General features: G+C 35.4%; 1 long non-coding RNA gene across 2 annotated transcripts in view; it reads left to right on the forward strand.

Annotated features, from left to right (window-relative positions):
- The window catches only part of LOC136040619 (uncharacterized), a 70,132-nt gene extending 55,871 nt beyond the window's left edge, over positions 1-14,261 (forward strand). The window contains exons 3-4 of one of the 2 annotated variants that reach the window (XR_010620839.1): positions 6,436-6,568; positions 12,595-14,261. This is a non-coding gene — a long non-coding RNA (uncharacterized LOC136040619). The remainder of the gene's footprint in view (positions 1-6,435; positions 6,569-12,594) is intronic. The other variant, XR_010620840.1, reaches the window with a different exon arrangement.
- Positions 14,262-14,476: the final 215 nt, after the last annotated feature.

Here is a 14,476-nt window from a genome sequence, read left to right on the forward strand (position 1 = left end):
TGCTACTACTACTACTAACAGATCACCGCAGCACCAAGCCACCTGAGGCCAAAATAGCTAGGCACGCTCCTCCAATCATCCCAATCTATTCAAAGCCTCCCTTTTTACAACCTCCAGGGAAGTTCCCGTTTCCTTTCAATCTTTATTTATGGCGTCCTTCCACCCCAGACGAGGACGAACTGACCTCTATTTAACCCTTCACGGTTGGCGAAAAAGACAATCTTCGGTAATCTGATATCCTTCGTCCATGCAACGCGCCCTAACCATCTCAACCTTTCTTCCATTTTATCCTTAGGAAGTAAGATTCCCTAGAAAGTGTGATTGACCCACATTTTTCATACAACTTACTGTGTGAAATATGGTAAGTCAGTTGGGCACCCTGAACTATCAATAGGCAATTTTTCTGGAAAACATCTAGCAAATCTTCATCCGATTTTCGGATTGCCTATGCTTTAGAGCACTATGTCTTCATTTGACCACTTTCATCACTCTAGCATCTAATATTCAAGTCTTGGCTTGCAGACTTATCTTCTTATTATTCCATACTTTTTTTAATCTGTGAAAAAAACCTGGTCTTTGGCTATTCTGCTTCAATACCTTCGCTGTTCTTTAATAATACACTGTCTTTATACTGTCTTTTTGTCACTTTCTTTATCACTGTCTTTAATAATAATACTACCAAGGTAAGTGAAGCTGCCCATCTGATCAATGTTTTCGTTACCCAGTGTCATCTTTCCATCTTTACTTAATTCCTAGCCTTAATGACTTAGTCTACTTAACATTAATTTTCAAACCTATTTTAGCACCCTGAACTAGCAAAACATCTAAGAGTACATTCATTTCGCCCACATTTTCATTTAGGATGTATAAATTGTCAGCATAATCTAAATCCAGGAGAGTTTTTCTTACCAAATTTGGCATAAAAATAGTGACTAATCTTGGCAGCAGCAGTTACTCCCGCCCATCTATCTTCTTATATATCTATACTAAATGTTGGGGCACCCCAACACCTAGTTGGTGAGGGCGTATATATATATATATATATATATATATATATATATATATATATATATATATATATATATATATATATACATTCTTCGCTGTCCCATTGTCTGTGCATATAATTAGATTGTCAGGTTTACCGACTCTTGAACATGCAACGCATTGTTTGTCTCAGACAGACAAACAATATATTTATATATATATATATATATATATATATATATATATATATATATATATATATATATATATATATATATATATATATGTATTTTTGTGTTGAGGGTTTGCATATGACGTCTGATAAATAAAGAAGAAAAAGAGACTGAAGAAAGAAAAAAAGGTAAAAAACTAAAAAATTAAAAAAAGAAAAACCTAAAAAAATAAAAAAAAGGTAAAATCAAAACAGCTAAAAAACTAAAAAAAGAAAAAACTAAAAGAGAAACAATTAAAAAAAGAAGAGAAAACATATATATATATATATATATATATATATATATATATATATATATATATATATATATATATATATATATATACTTGCTGTTGGGGTGGCGCTTCGCGCCACCCAAACACCTAGTTGGTGCGGTGCTTCGCGCCCCCCAAGCCCCCCCGCGCGCGTAAGTTGTTACGCGCTATATTAGTTACGCGCCATTGTAGTTGTGTCCCTGTGTCCCACCTGTGAATATATATATATATATATATATATATATATATATATTTATATATATATATATATATATATTTATATATATATATATATATATACTAGCTGTTGTTAATAAGTTTATGAACCAGAATGGCATTACCCTGTCTTCTTCTATAAACCAGAGTTGTGAGTTTTAGCTTGCATTGCCTTGTAGAGTAAGGGAGTTCATGCAGTCCACTCACCATCTTAGTGGCTCTTCTCTGGACGTTTTCGAGAATTTTAACATTTAAAAAAAGTGGGGATGCAAGGACCATACCTGTCTCCAGTTGTGGCCAAACAAATCTTTTGTACAAAAGGCTCAGAATTTTAGAAGAACTGGAGGAAATTGTTCTTTTGATGAGTCCTATTGATTAGCTTGCTGATGCTGCTGCCTTCTTTGCATGAGTGCTAAATTTAAGATGCTTGTCAACAATTACTCCTAGATCACATTCTTCCAACACTGGAGAAAGGAACTGACTGTAAAGAGAGTAAGTTGTTTTGATTTTCTTGTTTTCAAAGTGTAGAATATGGCATTGTGACACATTGAAAGTGAGTAGCCAAGATTTCGCCCACATGCTAAGGAGATCAAGCTCTTTCCGAAGTTGGGAAGTATTCTCAAGGGTACCTGCTGGACCAATTACCTTGGAATCATCTGCCTATAGCGTCATCTTCTTATTTGATTTCTATCCAAAATTCATGCACAGGCACTTGAGAAAATCTGATACTTCCATATTTTCATTTATAGGCCCTACATAACAGTTTTGCATTGCCACTTAAAAAAAAAAAGCTATAATAAATCTACAATAGTATTTTCTATGATTTTTATTTGTATTTATATTTGTACGTAGTGTGTATACTAAGTTTAAAATTTTATTTATGATCATTGAAAAGTATCAGATCTTTGCGGCCCCCTTTCAGTAGTCTCGCGACCCCCCTGGGATAGAATGTAGCTTAAGCTCAAGTCTCTTATGACAGACTTCGTCAAATGTTTTTGAAAAAGGATCATGTCAACATGGATTCTCAACTCCAGTAGTTTTATTATGTAGTCACATGACTTGAGCAGATTAGTATCAACTGATCTGTGTCTTCTGAAACCATGTTGAGAGCTGTATAGAAGATGATTCTGATCAATATGCTCAATAACTGCTTTGTTGACAATATATTCAAGAGGCTTAACAACAACAGAGGTAGTACTAATAGGCTGGAAGTTTTCTGCAGAGTCATTCCTTCACTTTTTGTGAATGAAAGTAATATGTGCCACTTTCAAATCTGCAGGAAGCTTTGAGCTTCCTGCTAGTCAGATGAGCTTCGAGAGTGGGTATGTTTTTTCTGTTCTGCACTCATGCAAAAGACTGGGGTAGAGGTCATCTGGCAGGGGTGGAGGTCTTGATGGAATTGGTGGCCTCATTCCATGCCTTTTGATACTTCTGATAGTTTGCAGATTTTTACTTATTTTTAAGTGTTTCCAGGTTCAATTCTTCCTGTTCAGTTGTTTGTTAGTTAGATGAGTCATACAGGGTAGTGTTTTTGCCTGTTTCGTCCAAAATATTCTAGTGTGAGCCTTTTCAAAAACTACCCAAACAGCATTCAATTTTGGCCAAGATTCTTTGAGGTCCAAAGTGACTATGCTATCCCAATCAAATTCAGCAAGTCTCTCATAGATACGCTTGTAATCAATAACGTTGTGCTGTTTAGGAAGAGGTTGAGTAGTAGCCAAGCGCAATTCTGTGAGGGTAGCAGCATGATCACTGTTACCAATAGAGGCAAGAAATTCATTTTTAGTCCATAAATCTTGATTACTAAGAATAACTAGGTCCAGTGTGTTAATGTTTGACCATCTCTGTACCGTGTAGGCTGGTCAACAGTTTGGAACTGCCAATGTCCAGACAGGCGAGTAAGAAATGGAGATTCTTGTTCTTTGGCTGAAAAACCAGAACCATCAACCCAATCATAATCGGGAAGATTGAAGTCACCAAGAATCACCACATGTTGGTTGCAAGAGTCCCTGATAATATCAGAAATAATATTAGCAAGATACTGTTGAGATTCAAGGCGAGAGGGAGTATTAGGACTACAATAAACCACTCCAAGCACTATTATAGAGTTACCACACTGCAGTCTAACCAAGACATTCTCAACCCAAATACAGCAGTGGGAGAAGGAATCAAAGTGGTCACCTGAGGACTGCTTTTGACATATATTCTAACACTTCTCCTGCAAGCACTGGACTCAATGTTAAATATGAGTTGATATCCACTGGTTTCAAGTGCTTAGGCTGTAAGGGGCTGTCTCACATTTTTGGGGCATATCTCAGATACGGCTGCAATATCAACTGATCCTTTTGCTTGGTGGAGACGGAGCTCCAAAACCTTGTTGCAGAGGCCGTCAGCGTTCACACTAAGAATCCTTAATTTTTCAATATTATTTGCATGACGAGTTGCACTTTTGGTTGCGCTGTGCAGAGATCACCAGCAGAGAGAGGTTCAGTTGATAAACCACCAGAAGAAATTGTTGAATTAGCTCTGAAAAAATGGGAACTACTTGAAGACAATTGACTAATATATAAAATATCATCATCAACTGAGACAAACGAGCTATTTACAGTCTCATCAGGTGACAATAGCTTGTTCAGGTGAGAAATATTACAGCTTAGTCCACAATTATCCCCTGCTGTGGAACTGTTGTCTGCAGCAGATCTGCGTCGTTTTTATGACGATTTTCAAGTTCCTGATTGCAAGATTTTTTTTTACACGACACCATCCTCACTTTCAGTTGCTGAACAAGCTCTCTGTGTCTAAGGTGATCCTCCCTGGAATGGTTGGATCAAAACTGGATGTCCGCTTGAGTTCAAACGATTTCTGAAGGATTTCTGAAGGAAAACATCTAAAATTCATTTGCTCGCTTGGATTGATGCGATACTGCTGCCCTAAATGATAAAAAAAAGAAGGGTCACCAGACACTGGTATTCCAAGTGCATCAATATTTAATTTTCAACTATCGTGATTCTTTTCAGTCGCACTATTCGTATAATATTGGATGCACTTATGGCTGAGAAACTAGCAGATTTGATTTCTTCTCAGGCAATTGATTGAGTAGTCTTCTTATCACACTTTGTGGAGAGGTTTTGCTCAATAGTAGAAAGGTTCGAAGTCTGCTTTCAACATGTCCATGGTACTAGTGACCAGTTCAGTTAGCGTCTGGGTGATAACTGTCTGGAAGGGCAACATGGCGGATGAAACGGCCAACGTATGATCTGCTACACTGGAGGCATAAGCTGGTGGGCTTGTAAGGATTTTAGAACAGTTCCATTCACATTCAAGCATACTTGTGGCCGAGCTCAATGCAGTATATTCCTTATCATTCAATTTTAAACAAGTCGCACTTGTCCATTTGCTGTAGGAGTTGCACTGCAAACATTTAGCCCTCTCGTCAAGGCATGTTAGGCATTTCATACAGCGGTCTGATTTAGAGGGACTCTCTCAAACGCGCTTTCTGCGTCTCTTTCCTGGTTCATCAGACGTGTTAGTACTTTTTACTGTCGATTTTGGCATAATATTGGCAACACGTATTACAACTTAGAAGAAAACGGTTGAAAAACAAAACATACAAAGTTCATTCCAGGTGACGTTGCGCATATCACAATAAAGTAATTGTCTAATGAAAAACAGAATAAGATGTAAAAGGTATTGCTTTGTTATGCGTTCTTTTCTGCATCCATTGGTATATATCACATTGGGAAAGAAAAACTCTGTCTATAGGAAATGTTGCTTAAATTTAAACTGAGTCACAGCACATCAATAAAGTTTCTATTGAAAAGTTTAATGTATGAAATATTCATTGGATATATGTAAATTCGGTTGTATGAGATAAATGATGAGAAGATAAGATGAATTTTATTTTAAAAGTGTATACAAAAATACTGCAGCACCTGCTAAGAAAGTCCCAAAGGGTTTGTTGGAAGCAAGTGGCAGACCTCTACTCTACATAGTATTACATACAAACATACAGAGGGAGGCAAAATTTCCAATTACAAAAGAAGCTCTAAACATATATTTAAATGTGTGTACCAGATTTGATGCCCCTTATGTATCATGGCTATGGAGGTCATTAGTAATCGAGAAACAAATTATCAAAAGAAGAGGGGAGAATATCATTCATAAATTTATACATGAAAATGCTAGCTTGGTAATCTCTTGGTTTTGAAATATCAAAAAGTTAATTCTTAGTGTAAAGTTCGTTAATATTAATATATTTGACAATTTGGAGGGAGGGTCATAGAAGCTAGGGTTTGTACACTTTGAAGAATGGCATTAACAATTCTCAAAACCATTTCATCAAACAGACCAAGACCAAGTTTCAAACCCAACCACTATCCAGTATCAAAACCAACCAAAGTTTTTATCTCATTGCAAAGTATTTTAGAGTTGTTAGACATTGGATATATATTTTAAAATGTGGATAATAATGAAAAAAATTTGATAATGTGATTATTGGAAAGATGTTTTATATTATATAGTAAGAATATCACTGTTTTAGTGTTTGGCCAGCTTTTTTGGGCTAAAAACTTCTTCCCTGATAAATTATCTACGATAAGCTACCTCCCCATAGTAGCCTAATAATTTTATAGCTTTACCTTAATTTACGTTAAATTGCAGCTTGGCGCTAATCTAAGGATTTCCACCCTTGTATTTTCTTGTTATGACTTCTGTAGGTTGTTTGATTTGGTTGATTGCTGCTTTTAGGTTGAGGACTCTACAGTTTTTCATTGGTAAAGGAATTCTTGCTATAGCCACTCTTTGTCATGATTTCACCTGAATGCACTCATCAAATCAGCAGCAACTTTACCTTCAGACAGTTGACTCCACTAGTAAGTAAGTAAGTAAGTACTTTTATTACCCGAAAATTCACTAGAATTACATCGGAGTACGAATGAAAAAAAAAGAAGAAGAAAATCACACTACGAACATAACTATAAGTAAACACACACTATGTACACTAACAAAACTACTGACACATGTTAGCCTGCCACGGGTTCGTCCTTCCCTTAGCCTTTTCCGGGAAATTCTGTACGACCCGGTTAATGCAAACTGTTGGATCGGACACTCCGTATTTACGCATGATATACGAGTTCTTCGTCCACGGAGGAAGTCTCAGAAGGAACTTCGCGAATCGGAAACAGAACTCTTACTTTTGTACATTGGGCGGACGACAAATAATTCCAAAAAGGTGCTATATACAGTACATGTGGGAGGGCAATGGCATTATACAGCGACGCAAGAAATCTACGGCAGAATCGATGTCTGTTACCAATGATTGATCCGTAAGCAATCCAGATTTTCGCCTCTACGTGTCGTGAAAGCAACGTTCCTGTCGAGTAGAGGCTTCGACCGATTGGTAAACCAAGGTAGGTAATGCTTTCACATGGCTTAACAGCTGAATCACCTAAAGGAATTTCTTTCTCATAATACCCCGCGTTGAAGAACAGTACGGCCGATTTAGACACATTAAATGATAAACCTATTTTATTATATTCCCTACTCAAAACATCAAAATTCTTCGATAGTCGATCGGCGGACCTGTTCAAATTAAGTAGGTCGTCAGCATACGCCATCAAAGAAACATCGATCCCTTTTGAAACACAAGACGTAGCTACCTGGGCTTGTGCTGGCTGAACGCTATTGTTATACAAAGTCGAAGACACAACTGAGCCTTGCCTGACCCCTTTACGAACTGGTACAACAACGGATTAAATTAATTCGTAAATTACGTATATTCTCCACTAATAGAAACATTCGTATAAAAGTAAAAGTTCTAGTGGCCTTTTTAAGTGACCAAAAGATTGGAGGTCAACTAGACCTCCTCCCACAACCCCTTTTTCACAAAACCTTCCGATCAAAACTAAGAGAAAGCCATTTAGCCTAAAACCTCCGAATAAAGCCAAACCCCCAGTTGAATGGCTTTAATTTAGGATCTGTATCTAAATTTAACAAATTGAATTTAATCAGGTCGTTCAAGTCTAACACCAAAGGTAAAACAAATGGGTCACAATTAGGAATACATTTTGTTTAAAATGATGTCTTCAAAATAAAGAAATTGTTGAATTTAACGAATTAGCCCTCCACTACTGAGGGAGGAGAACCAGAATTATAAATAAAATTAGAAATTCCCCAACAATATCAATATTTCTTACTAAAAGTATGCAGGTCGCGTTCACTTGCAGAAATCATAACCGAACAGACAATTTATTTAACTCAAAAACTTTCCTTCTTTAAACTTCTTTTTCATTTCATTTCCCCTTTTTTTCATTTCTTTTTAACATATTTTACATTTCTTTTCCCGTTTGATTTTTCACTTCACTTTTTTTGGATGACGAGTCCTGTTGTCATTTAATTGGGCGGACGCTTAATTCGATAAAATTAGAAAAAATGAGGTATTTATATCTTACGAACAGGTGATCGGATCTTAATGAAATTTAATGTTTAGGAGAAATTCGTAACTCAGATCTCTTACTTTAAATCCCGACCGGATCCAGTGTCATTGGAAGAGTTCTGTGGGGGAACCGGAAATCAGAACCGGGTCAGAACGAGAACTGTCCCAGATCCGTTATTGACATAACCGGATCAGGTCAGCTCTCTTTGGGAGGGTTATTGGGGGGCATCCAATTCGGTAATTCGGAAAAATTAGGCATAATGAGGTACTTTTAACTTAAAAACGGGTGATTTCAAAATATGGCATTTGGTTTTGTTTTTCAATATCAAACTTTCATAAAAGTAATAATATCAAAATACGAAAATATCAAACTAACAATATCAAAGTATCAAAGTTAAGAAAGGATCAACGTTAACTAGATATCAAAGTTAAGAAAGGATCAACGTTAACTAGATATCAAAGTAAACAAAGAATCAAAACAAACTGTCAATGTAAATAATAATTATGTTCCGTAACTCATAGCCAATTCCCTTATTTCCTGGGAGTAAACCCCAAAAGCAGTTATTTGGTCTTAACTATTTTGAACAAAATAGATATCTTCAAAGTTTGACCGGAAACCCTTTGGGAAAGTGGGTTGTGGGCTATTTGGCTATTGATCACTTTTGACACTTGAAAAAGAACTACAAATTTCAATTTCAGAGCGAGTGAGCCCCCTCTAGAGTTGAAACGACCACCTCTTTCACAAAACCTTATATTCTAATGGGCAATTTACATAACGTAGAATCCTCGCCTCGGGAGCTAAGAGAAATTTCTCAACCTCTGAGTCATACTAATATGAATTATATACTTTTTTTGTAAAAAAAAGTGGCTACTTAAAAATTTTCAAAAGTTATGTAGTTAATGCTTTTCGCCCTCCAAATTACATTTTCCTTTAAAAAAGATATAAGTAATTAAGCTGTTTATTAACTTATCAGCTGTATCTAATAACACCAAACCCCCTTGTAATGCACAAAAGCAGTAAAGGTGGTGAGGTTGCACACATTCACCACTACTAACAACTCATCACAGGACCAAGCTGCCTAAGGGCATCACAGTTACGCACTCTCCTCCCCCATTCCAATCAATTCATTCTCTCTCAGACATTTTCCAGTGAACATTCCAGCAGTTGCCACTTTTTTGTATTTTCATTTTGTGTGTTATGCTTACAAGCTTTTAGCTTACAGGCTATTTGATGAATAAATAAATACAAAAATTGAAAATTACGTACTAATTTTCGATAAGCGACTGCTCTACTCTTGTAGCTTTTTTTGAGTTCTTATGGGTATCGCCAATTTCAATAGGTGTTTTTTAAAGATGTTTGCTTCATAGGGTTTGCCTGTCGTCCAAATAAGATTGCCTTTCGCCCTCCAAATTGTATTTTCCTTGAAAAAAAGATACAAGTAATTAAGATTTTCATTAACTCATCAGCTATATCTAATTTCACCTAACCCCTTTTTAATGCACAGAAGCAGTAAAGGTGGTGAGGTTGCACACATTCACTACTACTAACAATTCATCGCAGGACCAAGCTGCCTAAGGGCAACACAGCTACGCATTGTTCTCCTCCATTCTAATCAATTCGTTCCGTCACAGATAATACCAATGACGTATTTCTGGCGGGTTAAAGCCCAAATGTTGACTAAAAGAAAATTCATATGAAAGAAAAGTCCAATTAAAAAAAGACAAAGATTCGTTAGCAACACACAGATATAGATATTATTTTATATTCACAAAACTATAAAATAATACTAATATAAATCTAAAATATGTTCATAAAAAATTAGGCAAATCCAAATATACTTTTTTTAAATATGTTCCAAGAAACGGCATAAAACCTGAGTGGTTCGTAGCACTCCTCCTTTAGAAAACAAGCAATCATTGCAATGACCCATTCGGTCGTTGCATATGCGATCACAGCATTTGTTATAAAAAATTTGATCCTGGCCAATTTTTTGAATGCCCTTTCTTCATTTTTCAAACGAAGCTCCCATTTATTTCCATGGTAATTCCGTAACCAGATTCCGATGCTTGGTTTTGTGACCTGAAACCAAAACCAAAATAAGCTCATAACTGCTATCTTTATGCACCTTCCTTTCTTCTTACACAAGAGAACATGAATGAGAGGGTTTAAGAGGCTATATATAGGTTGAATAAACGAAATTTTCAATTCGTTTCTAATGCCATTTCTTCGTTTTTATTTATTGTATATATTCCTTTTACGTGCTGCGGTTTGATCCATGATGGGTCCGACGGATGCACTCGGTCGCGGTTCTCGATCTAAACACAAGCAAATTTAGATTGTAGGAAAATATGTTTTGATTGCTTTTCTTAATGACGTTTTATTCATTTTCTTTATAGCGATAAATAACTGAATCCTTTTGGGGAGCTACTTTAATTACGAATCTAGTAACTGTCGTGCCTTACATCGGTAATGATGTGATGCAATTATTATGAGCAGGATTTGCTGTGGATAATCCCACTCTATCACGATTCTTCACCTTTTGTTTCCTAATCCCCTTTCTAGTAGCCCGTTTAACAATGGTCCAAGCTGCCTATGGGCAACACAGGTACGCATGCTCCTCCTCCGTTCTAGTCCATTTATTCTCTCACAGATTAAACCAACAACATTTTTCTGGCGGGTTAAAGCCCAAATGTTGACTAAAAGAAAATTCATATGAAAGAAAAGTCCAATTAAAAAAGACAAAGATTCGTTAGCAACTCACAGATATAGATGTTATTTATATTCCCAAAACTATTAAATAATACTAATAAAAATCTAAAATATTTTCAAAAAAAAAGGCAAATCCAAACATACCCCAAAGGAGATGACATAAAACCTGATTGGCTTATAGCACTCCTCCGCCAGGAAACATGCAATCTTTGCAATGGTTTTGAAAATTACGGTCCTTGCCAATTTGTCCAGTGCTCTTTCTTCATTCGGCATTCAAATAACTTGCGTTGGTTGGATCCATGATGGGTTTGATGGATTCACACGGTTTAAGTTCTCGATCTAAACACAAGTAAACATAGATTGTAGGAAAATATTGTTTGATAACTTTTGTTAATGACGTTTTATTTATTTTCTTTATGGCGATAAATAACTGAAAGATCACTGCAAACAGAGCTGCCAAATTGACACATTTTGCGTCCAAATGACAATTTGATGCTGTGTGACACAATGACACATTCAGTCGAAAAGATGACGTTGAAGAGAATGCGATTTATTTGCTCGGATAAAGCCCAAACTAAACAGTCACAATCGAAAATTACCCCGAATAATCTTTTATTAAGTCATGTAGTGCCCGTGTTTGATATCTTGCCATCTATAAATACAAAGTCATTCAGTATATCCACCACCTAACAAGTTAAAAAAGTTTCATTGCGAATTTCTCCTTTCCAGAATAAGAATAAGATGAAAGCATTCAAAATACTGTCAAAAGGTCCTTTTGACTACTTTCTCTTAACGAGCAATTATTTTTATTTATAGAAATATGTACTGTTCTGCAAAATGATTCTATATTTGTTTACACTGTCCACTAGAAATTAATTCACTAAGTCATAAAGATAATAAAAACTTAAAATATGGCAATAGATCATTCCTTCAAGCATGGTACTTTACTACCAGTCGTTCACCAGGCAACCCCCACACTTCACAATGCAAATTATGTAGAAGTTTTTTTTTTGCATATGTTGCAGCACTTTCTGAACTATACTGAGCGATGAACATCCCTCTTTGATCCTGAAAAGGGAAGACAAATATTTGATCAGGGGAGAGAAACAAACTAGTTTTACCTCTTTTTCTATTGAACATGATGAAAAAAATTTCTTACGTTAAAAATTATAAAAAAAGAAGCTATTTAGCTAAGATACTTAAGAAACATCAGGGCTTTAATGAAGGCAATACGACGCCCGTAAAAGTCATAAATATTATGAATTATGAGCTATTCCTCCGAGTGTCTTCATTTAAACAAAATTTCCATAATGACCTATGCTAAATTTGATGTCACATGTAACCTATGCACGTGATTATCATGATCCGTGACAATACCTTCTTGATTTTGTCTCCAACTTGAATTACAGTATATCGGAATTAATTAAAAAAAACTAGCAGAAATTACCATGTATATAAAGGGGGTCAGCTCTTCCTCAGTATCTAGCTCTTTTCGCACAAGTTTGATTATGTATTCCAATAATCATAAAAGACTCCTGAACCATATGGGTCATTTTTATAACAATAAAATTTTAAAAACTATAAAATGATGATAAATATTAAATTATTTTATTTCAAATTTCCACCCCTAAAGTTTCTGCAATGGATACGAGTGCCCCACCAATCCCTCGCCTCTAAAGACTCATGTGGGAAAGGGATGTTAGAAAACTTGTGAAAAACACAAGCCTAAATGTGTTTTAATTTAATTTATGATCGTTTTTAGGGGAGAATCAAGTCTCTTTGTTGAAAGGTGCCGTCGCAAATGAGCCAAAGCTGATGTTGGATTATTATTTTTTTACGTTTGTTAATTAATTTGGTCTAAGCTTTTACTGTTACAATTGTCTTCACTTTTTATTCTTGTGTTAGTATAAGAAGACGCAGATGGGAACCTAATCCGGTTTTCTTCTTGTTCTACTTTCCTTTGTTTTACAATGTTAGTTCTAACCTAAAAAAAAAGTAAGGAACTCTTCACTTTTTTGGTTTTATTAGCCAGTTACAACCAATTAAAATTGATACAACTTATATTTTTAATAAAGCTATAAAACACAACCAAGTTGAGAGCTGCACAAAGCTGGCTTTTGCTTAACCTGCTAAGGAAACGACAAATATAGTTTCCTTCATCGCTGAGCCTAAGGACGAGATTATTCTGAATTAATAATTTACAGATGTGTATTTTTCGATGTGTCGATGTTATTGTCGAATTATTTTTCGATGTGTATCTATATGCATAAATCGTGATGTAAAAAACTTGAACTAATATTAAAAATATAATATCAAACCATTTTGTATTGATGCCACATATGGCTTTGGCAAGTTATATAGTTATGTAGTAAGTAATCACTATATACTTTATACTCAAATTTAATTAAAAATAATCTAATAAAATATTTTACTAAACCGAATTATAATAGTACTGAACCAGTTACGAAAAGGCCTTTGAGACAGGCTATTAAAAATGCAAGGTCGGCTCTGAGAAATTGCATTTAATCACTTTGTTCTCTTTAGTTTGAATGAATTTATCATCTCACTTCATTCTTTTTGTCAGTCAAAGATTTTCCCTATTGTTTCTACTTTGTATTTGTTTACTATAACTAGAATTATCATCTGAGCTAAGGAACACATATAAAAAATCATAAATAATTGGAAAAACCTGATTGTGGAAAATGTGCCTGCATGAAAGGGTGTTAAGGGTGTCACTTAACACCCCGAAGCATATTTGACAAGTAGCCTCCTCATTTTTGTACCCTTCGAACTTTTTGCAGGATCGGACTACCCAACCCTTCATCTGACTACCAGAATTCACACTTCTGCAGGATCGGGCTAAACAGAATCCACGCATCTGACGATGGTCAGATTCACATGCTCGATTAAATCTTGAATGAGCCCGGTTCTCCTAAAATGATGGTTTAATCAGTAATAGTGAAGTGGTCAGGGAGGAGCCATTAAGACCTGATTTTTGACGAAAGTGATATATTTATCATCCTTAGAATCTGTAATTACTTTTTCTAAGATCACTCTTCATCAGTGTTCATTCTCCCTGGTCTGTAAACACTTGGGGTGGGTAATTGTGAATTTAATAAGCTCAGATTGTTTGCCAGCTATATTGTTAATATTAAATTGCATATTCCCCTTTCACAGTGCATATTCCCCTCATCAGTATTATATAAAATTTTTAGTTATATTTTTAGTTTTAGTCTCTATTTTTTTTTTCACACTTAAGACGCCTTGTTGTATGTGGGAGAAATAGTTTGGTTTCTGTTGTTTGTCTTTGTTTTGTTTATGGGCCATTTACCCGTTTATCTTCCTTGTATTCATTTTTTTTGTCATGGCTGGCCAGTTTGGCTTTACATCTTTTATTCGTCAATTTTACGGGCAAAATTTAGCCGCGTCTATGAATTTTCATTTTTCTCTATTATAAAAACGTGCAAGTCTATTAAATCAGCGAGCTTTTTGAAAAAAATTATTAAAAAGAGGCAGTCCTTTCTAAATATTCTAGATTAAACACCCACTTTAGTATTGAAAATAAAAGTAAATTAAATGATAAGTTAAGTGTCATGGTTTTATACCATGTAATTGCCGAACACAAACAGAAACGTTTCAATAGA

This window comes from Artemia franciscana, chromosome 21, assembly GCF_032884065.1.
Source record: "Artemia franciscana chromosome 21, ASM3288406v1, whole genome shotgun sequence".
NCBI lineage: Eukaryota > Metazoa > Arthropoda > Branchiopoda > Anostraca > Artemiidae > Artemia > Artemia franciscana.